The sequence below is a fragment of the Leiobunum rupestre genome, chromosome 7, assembly GCF_980474605.1.
Source record: "Leiobunum rupestre chromosome 7, qqLeiRupe1.1.hap1, whole genome shotgun sequence".
Classification (NCBI taxonomy): Eukaryota; Metazoa; Arthropoda; class Arachnida; order Opiliones; family Sclerosomatidae; genus Leiobunum; species Leiobunum rupestre.
The window spans coordinates 13,517,537-13,536,939 of NC_143390.1; the positions used below are offsets into that span (position 1 = coordinate 13,517,537).

Genomic DNA, 19,403 nt, shown 5'->3' on the forward strand with positions numbered 1-19,403 from the left:
GATATTATTTAAATTTAAGATGATATTAAAACCAGCGTGGTAAGAAAGAAACCGTTTAAAAAATATTGGGCGAAAAACGCGCTCGATTGATAGTATTCTTAATTTCAATGGTCATATAGGGTAAAGTGACTAAATCGAAAATGGGGCTATATAAGCGAAGTGGGCCCCTAGTGGTTATGTCGATTCTTCGGAATCTGACATTTACTAAAATTGGAACGATACAGAGAAGATTAGCATGGCCCCTGCGCAAGGATGACACGCAAAATCGTGAAGCGTTCCAAATTTTTTCGTCGCCCCCTACTTGGTTCAATTTCGTATTAGGGAAACGACGGGATTATTAATTGTTTACTCGTTAGATATTATTTAAATTTAAGATGATATTAAAACCAGCGTGGTAAGAAAGAAACCGTTTAAAAAATATTGGGCGAAAAACGCGCTCGATTGATAGTATTCTTAATTTCAATGGTCATATAGGGTAAAGTGACTAAATCGAAAATGGGGCTATATAAGCGAAGTGGGCCCCTAGTGGTTATGTCGATTCTTCGGAATCTGACATTTACTAAAATTGGAACGATACAGAGAAGATTAGCATGGCCCCTGCGCAAGGATGACACGCAAAATCGTGAAGCGTTCCAAATTTTTTCGTCGCCCCCTACTGTGTTCAATTTCTTATTAGGGAAACGACGGGATTATTAATTGTTTACTCGTTAGATATTATTTAAATTTAAGATGATATTAAAACCAGCGTGGTAAGAAAGAAACCGTTTAAAAAATATTGGGCGAAAAACGCGCTCGATTGATAGTATTCTTAATTTCAATGGTCATATAGGGTAAAGTGACTAAATCGAAAATGGGGCTATATAAGCGAAGTGGGCCCCTAGTGGTTATGTCGATTCTTCGGAATCTGACATTTACTAAAATTGGAACGATACAGAGAAGATTAGCATGGCCCCTGCGCAAGGATGACACGCAAAATCGTGAAGCGTTCCAAATTTTTTCGTCGCCCCCTACTTGGTTCAATTTCGTATTAGGGAAACGACGGGATTATTAATTGTTTACTCGTTAGATATTATTTAAATTTAAGATGATATTAAAACCAGCGTGGTAAGAAAGAAACCGTTTAAAAAATATTGGGCGAAAAACGCGCTCGATTGATAGTATTCTTAATTTCAATGGTCATATAGGGTAAAGTGACTAAATCGAAAATGGGGCTATATAAGCGAAGTGGGCCCCTAGTGGTTATGTCGATTCTTCGGAATCTGACATTTACTAAAATTGGAACGATACAGAGAAGATTAGCATGGCCCCTGCGCAAGGATGACACGCAAAATCGTGAAGCGTTCCAAATTTTTTCGTCGCCCCCTACTTGGTTCAATTTCGTATTAGGGAAACGACGGGATTATTAATTGTTTACTCGTTAGATATTATTTAAATTTAAGATGATATTAAAACCAGCGTGGTAAGAAAGAAACCGTTTAAAAAATATTGGGCGAAAAACGCGCTCGATTGATAGTATTCTTAATTTCAATGGTCATATAGGGTAAAGTGACTAAATCGAAAATGGGGCTATATAAGCGAAGTGGGCCCCTAGTGGTTATGTCGATTCTTCGGAATCTGACATTTACTAAAATTGGAACGATACAGAGAAGATTAGCATGGCCCCTGCGCAAGGATGACACGCAAAATCGTGAAGCGTTCCAAATTTTTTCGTCGCCCCCTACTTGGTTCAATTTCGTATTAGGGAAACGACGGGATTATTAATTGTTTACTCGTTAGATATTATTTAAATTTAAGATGATATTAAAACCAGCGTGGTAAGAAAGAAACCGTTTAAAAAATATTGGGCGAAAAACGCGCTCGATTGATAGTATTCTTAATTTCAATGGTCATATAGGGTAAAGTGACTAAATCGAAAATGGGGCTATATAAGCGAAGTGGGCCCCTAGTGGTTATGTCGATTCTTCGGAATCTGACATTTACTAAAATTGGAACGATACAGAGAAGATTAGCATGGCCCCTGCGCAAGGATGACACGCAAAATCGTGAAGCGTTCCAAATTTTTTCGTCGCCCCCTACTTGGTTCAATTTCGTATTAGGGAAACGACGGGATTATTAATTGTTTACTCGTTAGATATTATTTAAATTTAAGATGATATTAAAACCAGCGTGGTAAGAAAGAAACCGTTTAAAAAATATTGGGCGAAAAACGCGCTCGATTGATAGTATTCTTAATTTCAATGGTCATATAGGGTAAAGTGACTAAATCGAAAATGGGGCTATATAAGCGAAGTGGGCCCCTAGTGGTTATGTCGATTCTTCGGAATCTGACATTTACTAAAATTGGAACGATACAGAGAAGATTAGCATGGCCCCTGCGCAAGGATGACACGCAAAATCGTGAAGCGTTCCAAATTTTTTCGTCGCCCCCTACTTGGTTCAATTTCGTATTAGGGAAACGACGGGATTATTAATTGTTTACTCGTTAGATATTATTTAAATTTAAGATGATATTAAAACCAGCGTGGTAAGAAAGAAACCGTTTAAAAAATATTGGGCGAAAAACGCGCTCGATTGATAGTATTCTTAATTTCAATGGTCATATAGGGTAAAGTGACTAAATCGAAAATGGGGCTATATAAGCGAAGTGGGCCCCTAGTGGTTATGTCGATTCTTCGGAATCTGACATTTACTAAAATTGGAACGATACAGAGAAGATTAGCATGGCCCCTGCGCAAGGATGACACGCAAAATCGTGAAGCGTTCCAAATTTTTTCGTCGCCCCCTACTTGGTTCAATTTCGTATTAGGGAAACGACGGGATTATTAATTGTTTACTCGTTAGATATTATTTAAATTTAAGATGATATTAAAACCAGCGTGGTAAGAAAGAAACCGTTTAAAAAATATTGGGCGAAAAACGCGCTCGATTGATAGTATTCTTAATTTCAATGGTCATATAGGGTAAAGTGACTAAATCGAAAATGGGGCTATATAAGCGAAGTGGGCCCCTAGTGGTTATGTCGATTCTTCGGAATCTGACATTTACTAAAATTGGAACGATACAGAGAAGATTAGCATGGCCCCTGCGCAAGGATGACACGCAAAATCGTGAAGCGTTCCAAATTTTTTCGTCGCCCCCTACTTGGTTCAATTTCGTATTAGGGAAACGACGGGATTATTAATTGTTTACTCGTTAGATATTATTTAAATTTAAGATGATATTAAAACCAGCGTGGTAAGAAAGAAACCGTTTAAAAAATATTGGGCGAAAAACGCGCTCGATTGATAGTATTCTTAATTTCAATGGTCATATAGGGTAAAGTGACTAAATCGAAAATGGGGCTATATAAGCGAAGTGGGCCCCTAGTGGTTATGTCGATTCTTCGGAATCTGACATTTACTAAAATTGGAACGATACAGAGAAGATTAGCATGGCCCCTGCGCAAGGATGACACGCAAAATCGTGAAGCGTTCCAAATTTTTTCGTCGCCCCCTACTTGGTTCAATTTCGTATTAGGGAAACGACGGGATTATTAATTGTTTACTCGTTAGATATTATTTAAATTTAAGATGATATTAAAACCAGCGTGGTAAGAAAGAAACCGTTTAAAAAATATTGGGCGAAAAACGCGCTCGATTGATAGTATTCTTAATTTCAATGGTCATATAGGGTAAAGTGACTAAATCGAAAATGGGGCTATATAAGCGAAGTGGGCCCCTAGTGGTTATGTCGATTCTTCGGAATCTGACATTTACTAAAATTGGAACGATACAGAGAAGATTAGCATGGCCCCTGCGCAAGGATGACACGCAAAATCGTGAAGCGTTCCAAATTTTTTCGTCGCCCCCTACTTGGTTCAATTTCGTATTAGGGAAACGACGGGATTATTAATTGTTTACTCGTTAGATATTATTTAAATTTAAGATGATATTAAAACCAGCGTGGTAAGAAAGAAACCGTTTAAAAAATATTGGGCGAAAAACGCGCTCGATTGATAGTATTCTTAATTTCAATGGTCATATAGGGTAAAGTGACTAAATCGAAAATGGGGCTATATAAGCGAAGTGGGCCCCTAGTGGTTATGTCGATTCTTCGGAATCTGACATTTACTAAAATTGGAACGATACAGAGAAGATTAGCATGGCCCCTGCGCAAGGATGACACGCAAAATCGTGAAGCGTTCCAAATTTTTTCGTCGCCCCCTACTTGGTTCAATTTCGTATTAGGGAAACGACGGGATTATTAATTGTTTACTCGTTAGATATTATTTAAATTTAAGATGATATTAAAACCAGCGTGGTAAGAAAGAAACCGTTTAAAAAATATTGGGCGAAAAACGCGCTCGATTGATAGTATTCTTAATTTCAATGGTCATATAGGGTAAAGTGACTAAATCGAAAATGGGGCTATATAAGCGAAGTGGGCCCCTAGTGGTTATGTCGATTCTTCGGAATCTGACATTTACTAAAATTGGAACGATACAGAGAAGATTAGCATGGCCCCTGCGCAAGGATGACACGCAAAATCGTGAAGCGTTCCAAATTTTTTCGTCGCCCCCTACTTGGTTCAATTTCGTATTAGGGAAACGACGGGATTATTAATTGTTTACTCGTTAGATATTATTTAAATTTAAGATGATATTAAAACCAGCGTGGTAAGAAAGAAACCGTTTAAAAAATATTGGGCGAAAAACGCGCTCGATTGATAGTATTCTTAATTTCAATGGTCATATAGGGTAAAGTGACTAAATCGAAAATGGGGCTATATAAGCGAAGTGGGCCCCTAGTGGTTATGTCGATTCTTCGGAATCTGACATTTACTAAAATTGGAACGATACAGAGAAGATTAGCATGGCCCCTGCGCAAGGATGACACGCAAAATCGTGAAGCGTTCCAAATTTTTTCGTCGCCCCCTACTGTGTTCAATTTCTTATTAGGGAAACGACGGGATTATTAATTGTTTACTCGTTAGATATTATTTAAATTTAAGATGATATTAAAACCAGCGTGGTAAGAAAGAAACCGTTTAAAAAATATTGGGCGAAAAACGCGCTCGATTGATAGTATTCTTAATTTCAATGGTCATATAGGGTAAAGTGACTAAATCGAAAATGGGGCTATATAAGCGAAGTGGGCCCCTAGTGGTTATGTCGATTCTTCGGAATCTGACATTTACTAAAATTGGAACGATACAGAGAAGATTAGCATGGCCCCTGCGCAAGGATGACACGCAAAATCGTGAAGCGTTCCAAATTTTTTCGTCGCCCCCTACTTGGTTCAATTTCGTATTAGGGAAACGACGGGATTATTAATTGTTTACTCGTTAGATATTATTTAAATTTAAGATGATATTAAAACCAGCGTGGTAAGAAAGAAACCGTTTAAAAAATATTGGGCGAAAAACGCGCTCGATTGATAGTATTCTTAATTTCAATGGTCATATAGGGTAAAGTGACTAAATCGAAAATGGGGCTATATAAGCGAAGTGGGCCCCTAGTGGTTATGTCGATTCTTCGGAATCTGACATTTACTAAAATTGGAACGATACAGAGAAGATTAGCATGGCCCCTGCGCAAGGATGACACGCAAAATCGTGAAGCGTTCCAAATTTTTTCGTCGCCCCCTACTTGGTTCAATTTCGTATTAGGGAAACGACGGGATTATTAATTGTTTACTCGTTAGATATTATTTAAATTTAAGATGATATTAAAACCAGCGTGGTAAGAAAGAAACCGTTTAAAAAATATTGGGCGAAAAACGCGCTCGATTGATAGTATTCTTAATTTCAATGGTCATATAGGGTAAAGTGACTAAATCGAAAATGGGGCTATATAAGCGAAGTGGGCCCCTAGTGGTTATGTCGATTCTTCGGAATCTGACATTTACTAAAATTGGAACGATACAGAGAAGATTAGCATGGCCCCTGCGCAAGGATGACACGCAAAATCGTGAAGCGTTCCAAATTTTTTCGTCGCCCCCTACTTGGTTCAATTTCGTATTAGGGAAACGACGGGATTATTAATTGTTTACTCGTTAGATATTATTTAAATTTAAGATGATATTAAAACCAGCGTGGTAAGAAAGAAACCGTTTAAAAAATATTGGGCGAAAAACGCGCTCGATTGATAGTATTCTTAATTTCAATGGTCATATAGGGTAAAGTGACTTAAGCGAAAATGGGGCTATATAAGCGAAGTGGGCCCCTAGTGGTTATGTCGATTCTTCGGAATCTGACATTTATTAAAATTGGAACGATACAGAGAAGATTAGCATGGCCCCTGCGCAAGGATGACACGCAAAATCGTGAAGCGTTCCAAATTTTTTCGTCGCCCCCTACTTGGTTCAATTTCGTATTAGGGAAACGACGGGATTATTAATTGTTTACTCGTTAGATATTATTTAAATTTAAGATGATATTAAAACCAGCGTGGTAAGAAAGAAACCGTTTAAAAAATATTGAGCGAAAAACGCGCTCGATTGATAGTATTCTTAATTTCAATGGTCATATAGGGTAAAGTGACTTAAGCGAAAATGGGGCTATATAAGCGAAGTGGGCCCCTAGTGGTTATGTCGATTCTTCGGAATCTGACATTTACTAAAATTGGAACGATACAGAGAAGATTAGCATGGCCCCTGCGCAAGGATGACACGCAAAATCGTGAAGCGTTCCAAATTTTTTCGTCGCCCCCTACTTGGTTCAATTTCGTATTAGGGAAACGACGGGATTATTAATTGTTTACTCGTTAGATATTATTTAAATTTAAGATGATATTAAAACCAGCGTGGTAAGAAAGAAACCGTTTAAAAAATATTGGGCGAAAAACGCGCTCGATTGATAGTATTCTTAATTTCAATGGTCATATAGGGTAAAGTGACTAAATCGAAAATGGGGCTATATAAGCGAAGTGGGCCCCTAGTGGTTATGTCGATTCTTCGGAATCTGACATTTACTAAAATTGGAACGATACAGAGAAGATTAGCATGGCCCCTGCGCAAGGATGACACGCAAAATCGTGAAGCGTTCCAAATTTTTTCGTCGCCCCCTACTTGGTTCAATTTCGTATTAGGGAAACGACGGGATTATTAATTGTTTACTCGTTAGATATTATTTAAATTTAAGATGATATTAAAACCAGCGTGGTAAGAAAGAAACCGTTTAAAAAATATTGGGCGAAAAACGCGCTCGATTGATAGTATTCTTAATTTCAATGGTCATATAGGGTAAAGTGACTAAATCGAAAATGGGGCTATATAAGCGAAGTGGGCCCCTAGTGGTTATGTCGATTCTTCGGAATCTGACATTTACTAAAATTGGAACGATACAGAGAAGATTAGCATGGCCCCTGCGCAAGGATGACACGCAAAATCGTGAAGCGTTCCAAATTTTTTCGTCGCCCCCTACTTGGTTCAATTTCGTATTAGGGAAACGACGGGATTATTAATTGTTTACTCGTTAGATATTATTTAAATTTAAGATGATATTAAAACCAGCGTGGTAAGAAAGAAACCGTTTAAAAAATATTGGGCGAAAAACGCGCTCGATTGATAGTATTCTTAATTTCAATGGTCATATAGGGTAAAGTGACTAAATCGAAAATGGGGCTATATAAGCGAAGTGGGCCCCTAGTGGTTATGTCGATTCTTCGGAATCTGACATTTACTAAAATTGGAACGATACAGAGAAGATTAGCATGGCCCCTGCGCAAGGATGACACGCAAAATCGTGAAGCGTTCCAAATTTTTTCGTCGCCCCCTACTTGGTTCAATTTCGTATTAGGGAAACGACGGGATTATTAATTGTTTACTCGTTAGATATTATTTAAATTTAAGATGATATTAAAACCAGCGGGGTAAGAAAGAAACCGTTTAAAAAATATTGGGCGAAAAACGCGCTCGATTGATAGTATTCTTAATTTCAATGGTCATATAGGGTAAAGTGACTAAATCGAAAATGGGGCTATATAAGCGAAGTGGGCCCCTAGTGGTTATGTCGATTCTTCGGAATCTGACATTTACTAAAATTGGAACGATACAGAGAAGATTAGCATGGCCCCTGCGCAAGGATGACACGCAAAATTGTGAAGCGTTCCAAATTTTTTCGTCGCCCCCTACTTGGTTCAATTTCGTATTAGGGAAACGACGGGATTATTAATTGTTTACTCGTTAGATATTATTTAAATTTAAGATGATATTAAAACCAGCGTGGTAAGAAAGAAACCGTTTAAAAAATATTGGGCGAAAAACGCGCTCGATTGATAGTATTCTTAATTTCAATGGTCATATAGGGTAAAGTGACTAAATCGAAAATGGGGCTATATAAGCGAAGTGGGCCCCTAGTGGTTATGTCGATTCTTCGGAATCTGACATTTACTAAAATTGGAACGATACAGAGAAGATTAGCATGGCCCCTGCGCAAGGATGACACGCAAAATCGTGAAGCGTTCCAAATTTTTTCGTCGCCCCCTACTTGGTTCAATTTCGTATTAGGGAAACGACGGGATTATTAATTGTTTACTCGTTAGATATTATTTAAATTTAAGATGATATTAAAACCAGCGTGGTAAGAAAGAAACCGTTTAAAAAATATTGGGCGAAAAACGCGCTCGATTGATAGTATTCTTAATTTCAATGGTCATATAGGGTAAAGTGACTAAATCGAAAATGGGGCTATATAAGCGAAGTGGGCCCCTAGTGGTTATGTCGATTCTTCGGAATCTGACATTTACTAAAATTGGAACGATACAGAGAAGATTAGCATGGCCCCTGCGCAAGGATGACACGCAAAATCGTGAAGCGTTCCAAATTTTTTCGTCGCCCCCTACTTGGTTCAATTTCGTATTAGGGAAACGACGGGATTATTAATTGTTTACTCGTTAGATATTATTTAAATTTAAGATGATATTAAAACCAGCGTGGTAAGAAAGAAACCGTTTAAAAAATATTGGGCGAAAAACGCGCTCGATTGATAGTATTCTTAATTTCAATGGTCATATAGGGTAAAGTGACTAAATCGAAAATGGGGCTATATAAGCGAAGTGGGCCCCTAGTGGTTATGTCGATTCTTCGGAATCTGACATTTACTAAAATTGGAACGATACAGAGAAGATTAGCATGGCCCCTGCGCAAGGATGACACGCAAAATCGTGAAGCGTTCCAAATTTTTTCGTCGCCCCCTACTTGGTTCAATTTCGTATTAGGGAAACGACGGGATTATTAATTGTTTACTCGTTAGATATTATTTAAATTTAAGATGATATTAAAACCAGCGTGGTAAGAAAGAAACCGTTTAAAAAATATTGGGCGAAAAACGCGCTCGATTGATAGTATTCTTAATTTCAATGGTCATATAGGGTAAAGTGACTAAATCGAAAATGGGGCTATATAAGCGAAGTGGGCCCCTAGTGGTTATGTCGATTCTTCGGAATCTGACATTTACTAAAATTGGAACGATACAGAGAAGATTAGCATGGCCCCTGCGCAAGGATGACACGCAAAATCGTGAAGCGTTCCAAATTTTTTCGTCGCCCCCTACTTGGTTCAATTTCGTATTAGGGAAACGACGGGATTATTAATTGTTTACTCGTTAGATATTATTTAAATTTAAGATGATATTAAAACCAGCGTGGTAAGAAAGAAACCGTTTAAAAAATATTGGGCGAAAAACGCGCTCGATTGATAGTATTCTTAATTTCAATGGTCATATAGGGTAAAGTGACTAAATCGAAAATGGGGCTATATAAGCGAAGTGGGCCCCTAGTGGTTATGTCGATTCTTCGGAATCTGACATTTACTAAAATTGGAACGATACAGAGAAGATTAGCATGGCCCCTGCGCAAGGATGACACGCAAAATCGTGAAGCGTTCCAAATTTTTTCGTCGCCCCCTACTTGGTTCAATTTCGTATTAGGGAAACGACGGGATTATTAATTGTTTACTCGTTAGATATTATTTAAATTTAAGATGATATTAAAACCAGCGTGGTAAGAAAGAAACCGTTTAAAAAATATTGGGCGAAAAACGCGCTCGATTGATAGTATTCTTAATTTCAATGGTCATATAGGGTAAAGTGACTAAATCGAAAATGGGGCTATATAAGCGAAGTGGGCCCCTAGTGGTTATGTCGATTCTTCGGAATCTGACATTTACTAAAATTGGAACGATACAGAGAAGATTAGCATGGCCCCTGCGCAAGGATGACACGCAAAATCGTGAAGCGTTCCAAATTTTTTCGTCGCCCCCTACTTGGTTCAATTTCGTATTAGGGAAACGACGGGATTATTAATTGTTTACTCGTTAGATATTATTTAAATTTAAGATGATATTAAAACCAGCGTGGTAAGAAAGAAACCGTTTAAAAAATATTGGGCGAAAAACGCGCTCGATTGATAGTATTCTTAATTTCAATGGTCATATAGGGTAAAGTGACTAAATCGAAAATGGGGCTATATAAGCGAAGTGGGCCCCTAGTGGTTATGTCGATTCTTCGGAATCTGACATTTACTAAAATTGGAACGATACAGAGAAGATTAGCATGGCCCCTGCGCAAGGATGACACGCAAAATCGTGAAGCGTTCCAAATTTTTTCGTCGCCCCCTACTTGGTTCAATTTCGTATTAGGGAAACGACGGGATTATTAATTGTTTACTCGTTAGATATTATTTAAATTTAAGATGATATTAAAACCAGCGTGGTAAGAAAGAAACCGTTTAAAAAATATTGGGCGAAAAACGCGCTCGATTGAGAGTTTTCTTAATTTCCGAGGTCATATAGGGTAAAGTGACTAAATCGAAAATGGGGCTATATAAGCGAAGTGGGCCCCTAGTGGTTATGTCGATTCTTCGGAATCTGACATTTACTAAAATTGGAACGATACAGAGAAGATTAGCATGGCCCCTGCGCAAGGATGACACGCAAAATCGTGAAGCGTTCCAAATTTTTTCGTCGCTTCCTACTTGGTTCAATTTCGTATTAGGGAAACGACGGGATTATTAATTGTTTACTCGTTAGATATTATTTAAATTTAAGATGATATTAAAACCAGCGTGGTAAGAAAGAAACCGTTTAAAAAATATTGGGCGAAAAACGCGCTCGATTGATAGTATTCTTAATTTCAATGGTCATATAGGGTAAAGTGACTAAATCGAAAATGGGGCTATATAAGCGAAGTGGGCCCCTAGTGGTTATGTCGATTCTTCGGAATCTGACATTTACTAAAATTGGAACGATACAGAGAAGATTAGCATGGCCCCTGCGCAAGGATGACACGCAAAATCGTGAAGCGTTCCAAATTTTTTCGTCGCCCCCTACTTGGTTCAATTTCGTATTAGGGAAACGACGGGATTATTAATTGTTTACTCGTTAGATATTATTTAAATTTAAGATGATATTAAAACCAGCGTGGTAAGAAAGAAACCGTTTAAAAAATATTGGGCGAAAAACGCGCTCGATTGATAGTATTCTTAATTTCAATGGTCATATAGGGTAAAGTGACTAAATCGAAAATGGGGCTATATAAGCGAAGTGGGCCCCTAGTGGTTATGTCGATTCTTCGGAATCTGACATTTACTAAAATTGGAACGATACAGAGAAGATTAGCATGGCCCCTGCGCAAGGATGACACGCAAAATCGTGAAGCGTTCCAAATTTTTTCGTCGCCCCCTACTTGGTTCAATTTCGTATTAGGGAAACGACGGGATTATTAATTGTTTACTCGTTAGATATTATTTAAATTTAAGATGATATTAAAACCAGCGTGGTAAGAAAGAAACCGTTTAAAAAATATTGGGCGAAAAACGCGCTCGATTGATAGTATTCTTAATTTCAATGGTCATATAGGGTAAAGTGACTAAATCGAAAATGGGGCTATATAAGCGAAGTGGGCCCCTAGTGGTTATGTCGATTCTTCGGAATCTGACATTTATTAAAATTGGAACGATACAGAGAAGATTAGCATGGCCCCTGCGCAAGGATGACACGCAAAATCGTGAAGCGTTCCAAATTTTTTCGTCGCCCCCTACTTGGTTCAATTTCGTATTAGGGAAACGACGGGATTATTAATTGTTTACTCGTTAGATATTATTTAAATTTAAGATGATATTAAAACCAGCGTGGTAAGAAAGAAACCGTTTAAAAAATATTGAGCGAAAAACGCGCTCGATTGATAGTATTCTTAATTTCAATGGTCATATAGGGTAAAGTGACTTAAGCGAAAATGGGGCTATATAAGCGAAGTGGGCCCCTAGTGGTTATGTCGATTCTTCGGAATCTGACATTTACTAAAATTGGAACGATACAGAGAAGATTAGCATGGCCCCTGCGCAAGGATGACACGCAAAATCGTGAAGCGTTCCAAATTTTTTCGTCGCCCCCTACTTGGTTCAATTTCGTATTAGGGAAACGACGGGATTATTAATTGTTTACTCGTTAGATATTATTTAAATTTAAGATGATATTAAAACCAGCGTGGTAAGAAAGAAACCGTTTAAAAAATATTGGGCGAAAAACGCGCTCGATTGATAGTATTCTTAATTTCAATGGTCATATAGGGTAAAGTGACTAAATCGAAAATGGGGCTATATAAGCGAAGTGGGCCCCTAGTGGTTATGTCGATTCTTCGGAATCTGACATTTACTAAAATTGGAACGATACAGAGAAGATTAGCATGGCCCCTGCGCAAGGATGACACGCAAAATCGTGAAGCGTTCCAAATTTTTTCGTCGCCCCCTACTTGGTTCAATTTCGTATTAGGGAAACGACGGGATTATTAATTGTTTAGTCGTTAGATATTATTTAAATTTAAGATGATATTAAAACCAGCGTGGTAAGAAAGAAACCGTTTAAAAAATATTGGGCGAAAAACGCGCTCGATTGATAGTATTCTTAATTTCAATGGTCATATAGGGTAAAGTGACTAAATCGAAAATGGGGCTATATAAGCGAAGTGGGCCCCTAGTGGTTATGTCGATTCTTCGGAATCTGACATTTACTAAAATTGGAACGATACAGAGAAGATTAGCATGGCCCCTGCGCAAGGATGACACGCAAAATCGTGAAGCGTTCCAAATTTTTTCGTCGCCCCCTACTTGGTTCAATTTCGTATTAGGGAAACGACGGGATTATTAATTGTTTACTCGTTAGATATTATTTAAATTTAAGATGATATTAAAACCAGCGTGGTAAGAAAGAAACCGTTTAAAAAATATTGGGCGAAAAACGCGCTCGATTGATAGTATTCTTAATTTCAATGGTCATATAGGGTAAAGTGACTAAATCGAAAATGGGGCTATATAAGCGAAGTGGGCCCCTAGTGGTTATGTCGATTCTTCGGAATCTGACATTTACTAAAATTGGAACGATACAGAGAAGATTAGCATGGCCCCTGCGCAAGGATGACACGCAAAATCGTGAAGCGTTCCAAATTTTTTCGTCGCCCCCTACTTGGTTCAATTTCGTATTAGGGAAACGACGGGATTATTAATTGTTTACTCGTTAGATATTATTTAAATTTAAGATGATATTAAAACCAGCGTGGTAAGAAAGAAACCGTTTAAAAAATATTGGGCGAAAAACGCGCTCGATTGATAGTATTCTTAATTTCAATGGTCATATAGGGTAAAGTGACTAAATCGAAAATGGGGCTATATAAGCGAAGTGGGCCCCTAGTGGTTATGTCGATTCTTCGGAATCTGACATTTACTAAAATTGGAACGATACAGAGAAGATTAGCATGGCCCCTGCGCAAGGATGACACGCAAAATCGTGAAGCGTTCCAAATTTTTTCGTCGCCCCCTACTTGGTTCAATTTCGTATTAGGGAAACGACGGGATTATTAATTGTTTACTCGTTAGATATTATTTAAATTTAAGATGATATTAAAACCAGCGTGGTAAGAAAGAAACCGTTTAAAAAATATTGGGCGAAAAACGCGCTCGATTGATAGTATTCTTAATTTCAATGGTCATATAGGGTAAAGTGACTAAATCGAAAATGGGGCTATATAAGCGAAGTGGGCCCCTAGTGGTTATGTCGATTCTTCGGAATCTGACATTTACTAAAATTGGAACGATACAGAGAAGATTAGCATGGCCCCTGCGCAAGGATGACACGCAAAATCGTGAAGCGTTCCAAATTTTTTCGTCGCCCCCTACTTGGTTCAATTTCGTATTAGGGAAACGACGGGATTATTAATTGTTTACTCGTTAGATATTATTTAAATTTAAGATGATATTAAAACCAGCGTGGTAAGAAAGAAACCGTTTAAAAAATATTGGGCGAAAAACGCGCTCGATTGATAGTATTCTTAATTTCAATGGTCATATAGGGTAAAGTGACTAAATCGAAAATGGGGCTATATAAGCGAAGTGGGCCCCTAGTGGTTATGTCGATTCTTCGGAATCTGACATTTACTAAAATTGGAACGATACAGAGAAGATTAGCATGGCCCCTGCGCAAGGATGACACGCAAAATCGTGAAGCGTTCCAAATTTTTTCGTCGCCCCCTACTTGGTTCAATTTCGTATTAGGGAAACGACGGGATTATTAATTGTTTACTCGTTAGATATTATTTAAATTTAAGATGATATTAAAACCAGCGTGGTAAGAAAGAAACCGTTTAAAAAATATTGGGCGAAAAACGCGCTCGATTGATAGTATTCTTAATTTCAATGGTCATATAGGGTAAAGTGACTAAATCGAAAATGGGGCTATATAAGCGAAGTGGGCCCCTAGTGGTTATGTCGATTCTTCGGAATCTGACATTTACTAAAATTGGAACGATACAGAGAAGATTAGCATGGCCCCTGCGCAAGGATGACACGCAAAATCGTGAAGCGTTCCAAATTTTTTCGTCGCCCCCTACTGTGTTCAATTTCTTATTAGGGAAACGACGGGATTATTAATTGTTTACTCGTTAGATATTATTTAAATTTAAGATGATATTAAAACCAGCGTGGTAAGAAAGAAACCGTTTAAAAAATATTGGGCGAAAAACGCGCTCGATTGATAGTATTCTTAATTTCAATGGTCATATAGGGTAAAGTGACTAAATCGAAAATGGGGCTATATAAGCGAAGTGGGCCCCTAGTGGTTATGTCGATTCTTCGGAATCTGACATTTACTAAAATTGGAACGATACAGAGAAGATTAGCATGGCCCCTGCGCAAGGATGACACGCAAAATCGTGAAGCGTTCCAAATTTTTTCGTCGCCCCCTACTTGGTTCAATTTCGTATTAGGGAAACGACGGGATTATTAATTGTTTACTCGTTAGATATTATTTAAATTTAAGATGATATTAAAACCAGCGTGGTAAGAAAGAAACCGTTTAAAAAATATTGGGCGAAAAACGCGCTCGATTGATAGTATTCTTAATTTCAATGGTCATATAGGGTAAAGTGACTAAATCGAAAATGGGGCTATATAAGCGAAGTGGGCCCCTAGTGGTTATGTCGATTCTTCGGAATCTGACATTTACTAAAATTGGAACGATACAGAGAAGATTAGCATGGCCCCTGCGCAAGGATGACACGCAAAATCGTGAAGCGTTCCAAATTTTTTCGTCGCCCCCTACTTGGTTCAATTTCGTATTAGGGAAACGACGGGATTATTAATTGTTTACTCGTTAGATATTATTTAAATTTAAGATGATATTAAAACCAGCGTGGTAAGAAAGAAACCGTTTAAAAAATATTGGGCGAAAAACGCGCTCGATTGATAGTATTCTTAATTTCAATGGTCATATAGGGTAAAGTGACTAAATCGAAAATGGGGCTATATAAGCGAAGTGGGCCCCTAGTGGTTATGTCGATTCTTCGGAATCTGACATTTACTAAAATTGGAACGATACAGAGAAGATTAGCATGGCCCCTGCGCAAGGATGACACGCAAAATCGTGAAGCGTTCCAAATTTTTTCGTCGCCCCCTACTTGGTTCAATTTCGTATTAGGGAAACGACGGGATTATTAATTGTTTACTCGTTAGATATTATTTAAATTTAAGATGATATTAAAACCAGCGTGGTAAGAAAGAAACCGTTTAAAAAATATTGGGCGAAAAACGCGCTCGATTGATAGTATTCTTAATTTCAATGGTCATATAGGGTAAAGTGACTAAATCGAAAATGGGGCTATATAAGCGAAGTGGGCCCCTAGTGGTTATGTCGATTCTTCGGAATCTGACATTTACTAAAATTGGAACGATACAGAGAAGATTAGCATGGCCCCTGCGCAAGGATGACACGCAAAATCGTGAAGCGTTCGAAATTTTTTCGTCGCCCCCTACTTGGTTCAATTTCGTATTAGGGAAACGACGGGATTATTAATTGTTTACTCGTTAGATATTATTTAAATTTAAGATGATATTAAAACCAGCGTGGTAAGAAAGAAACCGTTTAAAAAATATTGGGCGAAAAACGCGCTCGATTGATAGTATTCTTAATTTCAATGGTCATATAGGGTAAAGTGACTAAATCGAAAATGGGGCTATATAAGCGAAGTGGGCCCCTAGTGGTTATGTCGATTCTTCGGAATCTGACATTTACTAAAATTGGAACGATACAGAGAAGATTAGCATGGCCCCTGCGCAAGGATGACACGCAAAATCGTGAAGCGTTCCAAATTTTTTCGTCGCCCCCTACTTGGTTCAATTTCGTATTAGGGAAACGACGGGATTATTAATTGTTTACTCGTTAGATATTATTTAAATTTAAGATGATATTAAAACCAGCGTGGTAAGAAAGAAACCGTTTAAAAAATATTGGGCGAAAAACGCGCTCGATTGATAGTATTCTTAATTTCAATGGTCATATAGGGTAAAGTGACTAAATCGAAAATGGGGCTATATAAGCGAAGTGGGCCCCTAGTGGTTATGTCGATTCTTCGGAATCTGACATTTACTAAAATTGGAACGATACAGAGAAGATTAGCATGGCCCCTGCGCAAGGATGACACGCAAAATCGTGAAGCGTTCCAAATTTTTTCGTCGCCCCCTACTTGGTTCAATTTCGTATTAGGGAAACGACGGGATTATTAATTGTTTACTCGTTAGATATTATTTAAATTTAAGATGATATTAAAACCAGCGTGGTAAGAAAGAAACCGTTTAAAAAATATTGGGCGAAAAACGCGCTCGATTGATAGTATTCTTAATTTCAATGGTCATATAGGGTAAAGTGACTAAATCGAAAATGGGGCTATATAAGCGAAGTGGGCCCCTAGTGGTTATGTCGATTCTTCGGAATCTGACATTTATTAAAATTGGAACGATACAGAGAAGATTAGCATGGCCCCTGCGCAAGGATGACACGCAAAATCGTGAAGCGTTCCAAATTTTTTCGTCGCCCCCTACTTGGTTCAATTTCGTATTAGGGAAACGACGGGATTATTAATTGTTTACTCGTTAGATATTATTTAAATTTAAGATGATATTAAAACCAGCGTGGTAAGAAAGAAACCGTTTAAAAAATATTGGGCGAAAAACGCGCTCGATTGATAGTATTCTTAATTTCAATGGTCATATAGGGTAAAGTGACTTAAGCGAAAATGGGGCTATATAAGCGAAGTGGGCCCCTAGTGGTTATGTCGATTCTTCGGAATCTGACATTTATTAAAATTGGAACGATACAGAGAAGATTAGCATGGCCCCTGCGCAAGGATGACACGCAAAATCGTGAAGCGTTCCAAATTTTTTCGTCGCCCCCTACTTGGTTCAATTTCGTATTAGGGAAACGACGGGATTATTAATTTTTTACTCGTTAGATATTATTTAAATTTAAGATGATATTAAAACCAGCGTGGTAAGAAAGAAACCGTTTAAAAAATATTGGGCGAAAAACGCGCTCGATTGGTAGTTTTCTTAATTTCCGAGGTCATATTGGGTAAAGTGACTAATTGTTTCTTCGTGATGCCAGAAATCCCCCGTTAATTGCCAATTAAATATAAAAATTCACGCATTAAATACCGAATTTCGGAGTTTCACGGGGTGAGGACGTAGCAATTTGTCTACGTCCACGGAGTGTGAAAGTTATTAATTTCCTTTTTACGCTTTCTGCAACGCGCAATTTAAATCTTAAAACCCTTTAAATACATTGAATATGAAATTAACATGAAGGAAGATACTTATTCACGCATTAAAAACCGAATTTTGGAGTTTCACGGAGTTTGGACTTAGCCAAGTTGCTACGTCTACGGGGTGTGAAAAGTATTTTGTTAATTTTATTTTAACCATATAATTTTATTCGTTGTAATCATGTCATATAATAACTCCAAATTTTGTTATGTTGGCACACGTTAAAAATTTTATTATTGAAATTAGTTAAAATGTTATAAGATAGCTAGGTATTGAATTGATGAACTTTTAAAAATTTATTTTTATACGATATATTTTTAGTTTCACATCGAATATATATTCGAAGTGACACTATTGCTATGGACGGAGTGTCGTTAAGTGTTGTTTGTCGTTGGCGTCGTGGAAAGCGATGACTTGGTAGATGGAGCTACACATCGAGCAAGTTTGAATTAGTCAATTTCTTTGGATATGTTATAATAGGAATATTATAAGGGTGGCATTTAAACAGCCCGACTAAAATATAGCAAAGTAGCCGACTCCCAAATAAAAAATTGCCAATGTTGTTTTTTACCGGAAAAATGAAAAATAATACCCGACTATATAAAAGATTTTGACCAGACATTTATTGAAATTGGACGACATTTACACAATTACTGCAAGAGTAAAGTTTTGGTACACTTTTTGGGTCTACCTCGCTTTCTCTTTAGTCCGATTGGTACGCCTTTCGCAGGGCCGGTGCTAGGATTTTCTGGCCCCAGGTAATTTTTACTCCAAAATTTTGTTTTTTGGAAATAGTCAGAAAATTTTAGTTTGGCACCCGTTCCGGCGGGCCCCTTTCGGAGGCCCGGGCCCGGGGTGCTTTTGCCCCGTTTACCCCCCCCCCCCCTAACGCCGGCCCTGGCCTTTCGCTTCAAGAGAAACCATATACAGATTAAGTCTTATCGCCAAACCTAAGGTATGTTTGCAAATAAAGTGTTTTTGGAAAACTTTGCACGAGCAAGTAGCTGTGTTCCAGTCTCACTTTCCACAGTAGCTGTTGCCATTTGGCGTAGGTGTCGAACAATCTCCATGACATATTTTTTCCTTGTTTTTCATACAGCTTCACATCATTGATTTGTGGCTTGGTTGAATGTTTGTGATTCCTCTGTTTGTTTCGATTCGGACGAAGACGTTTGACCGTGCCCAATTGTACGCTTCCGTTAACAGACCACCTACTAATGTATTCCATATTTTTTGTAAAAAACTCCCCTATCGGTAAACGTTCTCGCAAAGTGCATTCTCGCTTGATATTGTTGTTGATTGACTCTAAGCCGTTGTTAGTACTTCTGTAACCTTCAGCTCT

At 38.0% G+C, this 19,403-nt stretch overlaps 50 non-coding genes across 50 annotated transcripts; all 50 read left to right on the plus strand.

Annotated features, from left to right (window-relative positions):
• The first annotated feature begins 178 nt into the window (after positions 1–178).
• On the plus strand, positions 179–287 carry LOC149934774 (U6 spliceosomal RNA). The gene has a single exon (XR_016472583.1). It is a non-coding gene; the product is annotated as a U6 spliceosomal RNA (small nuclear RNA).
• A 246-nt stretch (positions 288–533) lies between these two features.
• LOC149934775 (U6 spliceosomal RNA) lies at positions 534–642 on the plus strand. Its single transcript, XR_016472584.1, has one exon. It is a non-coding gene; the product is annotated as a U6 spliceosomal RNA (small nuclear RNA).
• A 246-nt stretch (positions 643–888) lies between these two features.
• On the plus strand, positions 889–997 carry LOC149934776 (U6 spliceosomal RNA). The gene has a single exon (XR_016472586.1). It is a non-coding gene; the product is annotated as a U6 spliceosomal RNA (small nuclear RNA).
• A 246-nt stretch (positions 998–1,243) lies between these two features.
• LOC149934777 (U6 spliceosomal RNA) lies at positions 1,244–1,352 on the plus strand. Its single transcript, XR_016472587.1, has one exon. It is a non-coding gene; the product is annotated as a U6 spliceosomal RNA (small nuclear RNA).
• A 246-nt stretch (positions 1,353–1,598) lies between these two features.
• On the plus strand, positions 1,599–1,707 carry LOC149934778 (U6 spliceosomal RNA). Its single transcript, XR_016472588.1, has one exon. It is a non-coding gene; the product is annotated as a U6 spliceosomal RNA (small nuclear RNA).
• Positions 1,708–1,953: 246 nt separating this feature from the next.
• LOC149934779 (U6 spliceosomal RNA) lies at positions 1,954–2,062 on the plus strand. Its single transcript, XR_016472589.1, has one exon. It is a non-coding gene; the product is annotated as a U6 spliceosomal RNA (small nuclear RNA).
• A 246-nt stretch (positions 2,063–2,308) lies between these two features.
• On the plus strand, positions 2,309–2,417 carry LOC149934780 (U6 spliceosomal RNA). Its single transcript, XR_016472590.1, has one exon. It is a non-coding gene; the product is annotated as a U6 spliceosomal RNA (small nuclear RNA).
• Positions 2,418–2,663: 246 nt separating this feature from the next.
• LOC149934781 (U6 spliceosomal RNA) lies at positions 2,664–2,772 on the plus strand. The gene has a single exon (XR_016472591.1). It is a non-coding gene; the product is annotated as a U6 spliceosomal RNA (small nuclear RNA).
• A 246-nt stretch (positions 2,773–3,018) lies between these two features.
• On the plus strand, positions 3,019–3,127 carry LOC149934782 (U6 spliceosomal RNA). The gene has a single exon (XR_016472592.1). It is a non-coding gene; the product is annotated as a U6 spliceosomal RNA (small nuclear RNA).
• Positions 3,128–3,373: 246 nt separating this feature from the next.
• On the plus strand, positions 3,374–3,482 carry LOC149934783 (U6 spliceosomal RNA). Its single transcript, XR_016472593.1, has one exon. It is a non-coding gene; the product is annotated as a U6 spliceosomal RNA (small nuclear RNA).
• A 246-nt stretch (positions 3,483–3,728) lies between these two features.
• LOC149934784 (U6 spliceosomal RNA) lies at positions 3,729–3,837 on the plus strand. Its single transcript, XR_016472594.1, has one exon. It is a non-coding gene; the product is annotated as a U6 spliceosomal RNA (small nuclear RNA).
• A 246-nt stretch (positions 3,838–4,083) lies between these two features.
• Positions 4,084–4,192, plus strand: LOC149934785 (U6 spliceosomal RNA). Its single transcript, XR_016472595.1, has one exon. It is a non-coding gene; the product is annotated as a U6 spliceosomal RNA (small nuclear RNA).
• A 246-nt stretch (positions 4,193–4,438) lies between these two features.
• Positions 4,439–4,547, plus strand: LOC149934786 (U6 spliceosomal RNA). The gene has a single exon (XR_016472597.1). It is a non-coding gene; the product is annotated as a U6 spliceosomal RNA (small nuclear RNA).
• A 246-nt stretch (positions 4,548–4,793) lies between these two features.
• Positions 4,794–4,902, plus strand: LOC149934787 (U6 spliceosomal RNA). The gene has a single exon (XR_016472598.1). It is a non-coding gene; the product is annotated as a U6 spliceosomal RNA (small nuclear RNA).
• A 246-nt stretch (positions 4,903–5,148) lies between these two features.
• Positions 5,149–5,257, plus strand: LOC149934788 (U6 spliceosomal RNA). The gene has a single exon (XR_016472599.1). It is a non-coding gene; the product is annotated as a U6 spliceosomal RNA (small nuclear RNA).
• A 246-nt stretch (positions 5,258–5,503) lies between these two features.
• On the plus strand, positions 5,504–5,612 carry LOC149934789 (U6 spliceosomal RNA). Its single transcript, XR_016472600.1, has one exon. It is a non-coding gene; the product is annotated as a U6 spliceosomal RNA (small nuclear RNA).
• A 246-nt stretch (positions 5,613–5,858) lies between these two features.
• On the plus strand, positions 5,859–5,967 carry LOC149934790 (U6 spliceosomal RNA). Its single transcript, XR_016472601.1, has one exon. It is a non-coding gene; the product is annotated as a U6 spliceosomal RNA (small nuclear RNA).
• Positions 5,968–6,213: 246 nt separating this feature from the next.
• Positions 6,214–6,322, plus strand: LOC149934791 (U6 spliceosomal RNA). The gene has a single exon (XR_016472635.1). It is a non-coding gene; the product is annotated as a U6 spliceosomal RNA (small nuclear RNA).
• Positions 6,323–6,568: 246 nt separating this feature from the next.
• On the plus strand, positions 6,569–6,677 carry LOC149934792 (U6 spliceosomal RNA). Its single transcript, XR_016472602.1, has one exon. It is a non-coding gene; the product is annotated as a U6 spliceosomal RNA (small nuclear RNA).
• Positions 6,678–6,923: 246 nt separating this feature from the next.
• On the plus strand, positions 6,924–7,032 carry LOC149934793 (U6 spliceosomal RNA). Its single transcript, XR_016472603.1, has one exon. It is a non-coding gene; the product is annotated as a U6 spliceosomal RNA (small nuclear RNA).
• A 246-nt stretch (positions 7,033–7,278) lies between these two features.
• Positions 7,279–7,387, plus strand: LOC149934794 (U6 spliceosomal RNA). Its single transcript, XR_016472604.1, has one exon. It is a non-coding gene; the product is annotated as a U6 spliceosomal RNA (small nuclear RNA).
• A 246-nt stretch (positions 7,388–7,633) lies between these two features.
• Positions 7,634–7,742, plus strand: LOC149934795 (U6 spliceosomal RNA). The gene has a single exon (XR_016472605.1). It is a non-coding gene; the product is annotated as a U6 spliceosomal RNA (small nuclear RNA).
• A 246-nt stretch (positions 7,743–7,988) lies between these two features.
• Positions 7,989–8,097, plus strand: LOC149934796 (U6 spliceosomal RNA). Its single transcript, XR_016472642.1, has one exon. It is a non-coding gene; the product is annotated as a U6 spliceosomal RNA (small nuclear RNA).
• Positions 8,098–8,343: 246 nt separating this feature from the next.
• On the plus strand, positions 8,344–8,452 carry LOC149934797 (U6 spliceosomal RNA). Its single transcript, XR_016472606.1, has one exon. It is a non-coding gene; the product is annotated as a U6 spliceosomal RNA (small nuclear RNA).
• Positions 8,453–8,698: 246 nt separating this feature from the next.
• On the plus strand, positions 8,699–8,807 carry LOC149934798 (U6 spliceosomal RNA). The gene has a single exon (XR_016472608.1). It is a non-coding gene; the product is annotated as a U6 spliceosomal RNA (small nuclear RNA).
• A 246-nt stretch (positions 8,808–9,053) lies between these two features.
• Positions 9,054–9,162, plus strand: LOC149934799 (U6 spliceosomal RNA). The gene has a single exon (XR_016472609.1). It is a non-coding gene; the product is annotated as a U6 spliceosomal RNA (small nuclear RNA).
• Positions 9,163–9,408: 246 nt separating this feature from the next.
• On the plus strand, positions 9,409–9,517 carry LOC149934800 (U6 spliceosomal RNA). Its single transcript, XR_016472610.1, has one exon. It is a non-coding gene; the product is annotated as a U6 spliceosomal RNA (small nuclear RNA).
• Positions 9,518–9,763: 246 nt separating this feature from the next.
• On the plus strand, positions 9,764–9,872 carry LOC149934801 (U6 spliceosomal RNA). Its single transcript, XR_016472611.1, has one exon. It is a non-coding gene; the product is annotated as a U6 spliceosomal RNA (small nuclear RNA).
• A 246-nt stretch (positions 9,873–10,118) lies between these two features.
• On the plus strand, positions 10,119–10,227 carry LOC149934802 (U6 spliceosomal RNA). The gene has a single exon (XR_016472612.1). It is a non-coding gene; the product is annotated as a U6 spliceosomal RNA (small nuclear RNA).
• A 246-nt stretch (positions 10,228–10,473) lies between these two features.
• On the plus strand, positions 10,474–10,582 carry LOC149934803 (U6 spliceosomal RNA). Its single transcript, XR_016472613.1, has one exon. It is a non-coding gene; the product is annotated as a U6 spliceosomal RNA (small nuclear RNA).
• A 246-nt stretch (positions 10,583–10,828) lies between these two features.
• LOC149934804 (U6 spliceosomal RNA) lies at positions 10,829–10,937 on the plus strand. The gene has a single exon (XR_016472614.1). It is a non-coding gene; the product is annotated as a U6 spliceosomal RNA (small nuclear RNA).
• Positions 10,938–11,183: 246 nt separating this feature from the next.
• On the plus strand, positions 11,184–11,292 carry LOC149934805 (U6 spliceosomal RNA). The gene has a single exon (XR_016472615.1). It is a non-coding gene; the product is annotated as a U6 spliceosomal RNA (small nuclear RNA).
• A 246-nt stretch (positions 11,293–11,538) lies between these two features.
• LOC149934806 (U6 spliceosomal RNA) lies at positions 11,539–11,647 on the plus strand. Its single transcript, XR_016472616.1, has one exon. It is a non-coding gene; the product is annotated as a U6 spliceosomal RNA (small nuclear RNA).
• Positions 11,648–11,893: 246 nt separating this feature from the next.
• On the plus strand, positions 11,894–12,002 carry LOC149934807 (U6 spliceosomal RNA). Its single transcript, XR_016472636.1, has one exon. It is a non-coding gene; the product is annotated as a U6 spliceosomal RNA (small nuclear RNA).
• Positions 12,003–12,248: 246 nt separating this feature from the next.
• Positions 12,249–12,357, plus strand: LOC149934808 (U6 spliceosomal RNA). The gene has a single exon (XR_016472617.1). It is a non-coding gene; the product is annotated as a U6 spliceosomal RNA (small nuclear RNA).
• A 246-nt stretch (positions 12,358–12,603) lies between these two features.
• LOC149934809 (U6 spliceosomal RNA) lies at positions 12,604–12,712 on the plus strand. Its single transcript, XR_016472619.1, has one exon. It is a non-coding gene; the product is annotated as a U6 spliceosomal RNA (small nuclear RNA).
• Positions 12,713–12,958: 246 nt separating this feature from the next.
• LOC149934810 (U6 spliceosomal RNA) lies at positions 12,959–13,067 on the plus strand. Its single transcript, XR_016472620.1, has one exon. It is a non-coding gene; the product is annotated as a U6 spliceosomal RNA (small nuclear RNA).
• Positions 13,068–13,313: 246 nt separating this feature from the next.
• LOC149934811 (U6 spliceosomal RNA) lies at positions 13,314–13,422 on the plus strand. The gene has a single exon (XR_016472621.1). It is a non-coding gene; the product is annotated as a U6 spliceosomal RNA (small nuclear RNA).
• A 246-nt stretch (positions 13,423–13,668) lies between these two features.
• On the plus strand, positions 13,669–13,777 carry LOC149934812 (U6 spliceosomal RNA). Its single transcript, XR_016472622.1, has one exon. It is a non-coding gene; the product is annotated as a U6 spliceosomal RNA (small nuclear RNA).
• A 246-nt stretch (positions 13,778–14,023) lies between these two features.
• On the plus strand, positions 14,024–14,132 carry LOC149934813 (U6 spliceosomal RNA). The gene has a single exon (XR_016472623.1). It is a non-coding gene; the product is annotated as a U6 spliceosomal RNA (small nuclear RNA).
• A 246-nt stretch (positions 14,133–14,378) lies between these two features.
• Positions 14,379–14,487, plus strand: LOC149934814 (U6 spliceosomal RNA). The gene has a single exon (XR_016472625.1). It is a non-coding gene; the product is annotated as a U6 spliceosomal RNA (small nuclear RNA).
• A 246-nt stretch (positions 14,488–14,733) lies between these two features.
• On the plus strand, positions 14,734–14,842 carry LOC149934815 (U6 spliceosomal RNA). Its single transcript, XR_016472626.1, has one exon. It is a non-coding gene; the product is annotated as a U6 spliceosomal RNA (small nuclear RNA).
• A 246-nt stretch (positions 14,843–15,088) lies between these two features.
• On the plus strand, positions 15,089–15,197 carry LOC149934816 (U6 spliceosomal RNA). The gene has a single exon (XR_016472627.1). It is a non-coding gene; the product is annotated as a U6 spliceosomal RNA (small nuclear RNA).
• Positions 15,198–15,443: 246 nt separating this feature from the next.
• On the plus strand, positions 15,444–15,552 carry LOC149934817 (U6 spliceosomal RNA). The gene has a single exon (XR_016472628.1). It is a non-coding gene; the product is annotated as a U6 spliceosomal RNA (small nuclear RNA).
• A 246-nt stretch (positions 15,553–15,798) lies between these two features.
• LOC149934818 (U6 spliceosomal RNA) lies at positions 15,799–15,907 on the plus strand. Its single transcript, XR_016472629.1, has one exon. It is a non-coding gene; the product is annotated as a U6 spliceosomal RNA (small nuclear RNA).
• Positions 15,908–16,153: 246 nt separating this feature from the next.
• Positions 16,154–16,262, plus strand: LOC149934819 (U6 spliceosomal RNA). The gene has a single exon (XR_016472661.1). It is a non-coding gene; the product is annotated as a U6 spliceosomal RNA (small nuclear RNA).
• A 246-nt stretch (positions 16,263–16,508) lies between these two features.
• LOC149934820 (U6 spliceosomal RNA) lies at positions 16,509–16,617 on the plus strand. Its single transcript, XR_016472631.1, has one exon. It is a non-coding gene; the product is annotated as a U6 spliceosomal RNA (small nuclear RNA).
• Positions 16,618–16,863: 246 nt separating this feature from the next.
• On the plus strand, positions 16,864–16,972 carry LOC149934821 (U6 spliceosomal RNA). Its single transcript, XR_016472632.1, has one exon. It is a non-coding gene; the product is annotated as a U6 spliceosomal RNA (small nuclear RNA).
• Positions 16,973–17,218: 246 nt separating this feature from the next.
• LOC149934822 (U6 spliceosomal RNA) lies at positions 17,219–17,327 on the plus strand. The gene has a single exon (XR_016472637.1). It is a non-coding gene; the product is annotated as a U6 spliceosomal RNA (small nuclear RNA).
• A 246-nt stretch (positions 17,328–17,573) lies between these two features.
• On the plus strand, positions 17,574–17,682 carry LOC149934823 (U6 spliceosomal RNA). Its single transcript, XR_016472638.1, has one exon. It is a non-coding gene; the product is annotated as a U6 spliceosomal RNA (small nuclear RNA).
• Positions 17,683–19,403: the final 1,721 nt, after the last annotated feature.